The sequence below is a fragment of the Bombina bombina genome, chromosome 4 (assembly GCF_027579735.1).
Source record: "Bombina bombina isolate aBomBom1 chromosome 4, aBomBom1.pri, whole genome shotgun sequence".
Taxonomy (NCBI): Eukaryota; Metazoa; Chordata; class Amphibia; order Anura; family Bombinatoridae; genus Bombina; species Bombina bombina.
Genome location: NC_069502.1, coordinates 1,002,691,738 through 1,002,694,575, shown reverse-complemented (window position 1 = coordinate 1,002,694,575; position 2,838 = coordinate 1,002,691,738).

The window sequence follows — 2,838 nt, the reverse complement described above, 5'->3', positions numbered from 1 at the left end:
CAGCAGGGTGGGGGCTCCAAAACAATTGTAAAATCACTTTTTAAATCATGGTTTTACCCCAAATTTCAGGTTTCAGTGCTGGAGCTCATGCAGTGTGCGACCGGTCTGTTAGGCAGTTGGCTCCGCCCCCAAATGTTTGACATTTTTAACAACAATTGTTTCTTTATTTTACAGACAGCAAGATGTCATATGAATATTAGCCATAAACATGGATATCTTCTATTTTAACATAGAAATTGATAAATACTGGTGTTTGGTGTCAAATTGTACATTTTCTGTTATTTTAAATGAAATATAGATGATGACAAGAGAGGTTTAATAATTCTAGGAATTATAATATGATGAATATAAACAATATACGGAGATATTCGGATTGTGGCAATAGTTAATGGTGAGACTATATTTGCGGTTGTCTGCTGCCCTCCAAGGGGATTAAAACTGGTATGACAGCCAAATAAATTATCTATTGGAACACATGCAGAGCCAGATGAGCCAATCAGGGAGGCGTCTCCCAAATAACCAATGAGAGGGACAAGCTCCTCAAGGGTGAATCAGAGACAAGCATCAAAGGGCCTATCAAAATCTTGTGGGAATGATTAAAAAATGGGGGAGGAATTCTTTATTCTTGGAATAAAGGTCCAGACAACTCACTGCTAAAGGAGAGATTAAAAGAAGCATTAATTTTTGGAGAGAAAATACATAGGCTTTGGTGCCAAACATATTCTCTCCCATTTTTGGGGACACTTTCTTGAACAAAGAAAGATTAACAATTCTTGAAGTCTATACTTGTGCACATTGTGAGTTAACCCTCCATAGATGACCCACAAGAAACTCTGGAATATGAAATATTGATTTGCTTATTTGGGTAAAGTATATCATTTGATATTTTAAAGCAAATACATTAATTATTGCTGCAGTCAAATTGCAGTTAGTAAATTTAAAAGGGCCCAATTTGTATTTTAAACGTGTTTCATAGCCCTGTGTATTTTAAAATTAATCATTAATGTTAAAGGGACAGTTCACCCAAAAACTTTCTCCCCTTTAAATTATTCCCAATGATCCTTTTTACCTGCTAGAGTGTATTAAAGTAGCTCCTTTACTCATATTTCAGCATTTGAAATAGCTGATTTAGCTTGTGGTTTCCCAACCTATACTGAAAGTTTTGATACTGGCGTATACGCTATTGACAAGCCTAAGTAAACACAGCCAGCAGAAGAGATTACACCCTCAGTGGGGGGCATGATAGTTAAGTAATAAAATGTTAATTTTCAATTGTTCTCTCTATGTATTGAGCTTTGGTGTTCCAGACAAATATAATATAAGGAAACAAGTCCGTGTACATAAAAGTGATAACATAATGAGATCTGATATTACCTGAAGCTCAACCCATTGTAATAGGCTGTTTCAAAGCACAAAACCAGCTACTTCAGATACACAAATAAACCCGAAAATGCAATTTCTCAAATATTTTATACTCTGCAGTTGGTATAACAAGTCATTTAAAATACATTTATGGAAAAAAACAATTTTACAGTGTACTGTCCCTTTAAGTAATTTATCTTTGCAAATATATATATATATATATATATATATATATATATATATATTAGAATTTGTCTTAATTGTAGGTAATTAAGAATTTATTTCAGCTCAGATAAATTGGTATAGGAGTTGGTTGTTTGTACAAATAACATATATAATTTCTGATGTTTTAAATTAGAGTTATATAGGATCATTTGTGGGCTAAATAGCTTAAGTATATTTGTCTGGAAATTTAACAAACTTGGCATCTCATTGTGATATTTAAATGCAACTCTGATTTGGGAGATTATTGTGAATAAGATAATTTTTATGATCTTTGTATAGCATATTATAACAGCATAAACGTGTATAGTTTGATTCATAACCTGGTTCCTATAAATATAATTCAATGTTTCTTTAAATTTTAACTAATATAAAGAATTTAGGAATTTACATTAATTTTAATTGTTTTGTATATGCATTTTATTGGGGGTTTATTTTAAAGAATAATTATTAAATATATTGTATTATAACCTGGCCATATACTGACACTAATTATATCAGCACCACCTAACATAGCTTAGTAACCATTTAAAAACAGTGCTCTTTAATGCAAGAGATACACCACCCTCAGTGCACGGTAGTGGTAGGGTATTAAATATATTCAAAAAGAAGAAAAAAGACCACTATTTTCCAGCACCAGGTTATTTACTGAAAATGAGCAAAACAACTTAAACAAGACTTTTACAGCAGAATATGAAAATACCAGCCTTAAATGTCCTTAAATGGTTACTAAGCTATGTTAGGTGGTGCTGATATAATTAGTTTTTATTTATATCTGTATATCTCAAGTAGGCTGATTTTTAATAATGTGTGGTCTGTCCATCCGTCTTCCAAATATAACATAAGAAAAATGTGACTAATGCATGTAATACCATAGTTTGAGCTATTGAATATATTAATATCTTTCACCCCCTATGTCCCACCTTAAAGGGATATGAAACCAATTTTTTTTCTTTCATGATTCAGATAGAACATGCAATTTTAAGCAACTTTCAGCTAGATTCCGAGTTTTGAGCACTATAGGGAAATTAACGAGCGCCACAAAAGCATAGTTATTTCACCTCCCTATATAGCTGCTATTACAGGTTTAAAAAAGTAGGCTTGTGTGGGCGATATGGTTGCGTTGAGCTCCATACCGCACCAAAATACAAGCGCTGCTTTGAGGTGCTTGTGCACGATTTCCCCATAGAGCGGCAAAAAAAAGTCTAACACCTGCCAACACAGAATTGGTAGTTTATTGTAGGCTAGGGTTTT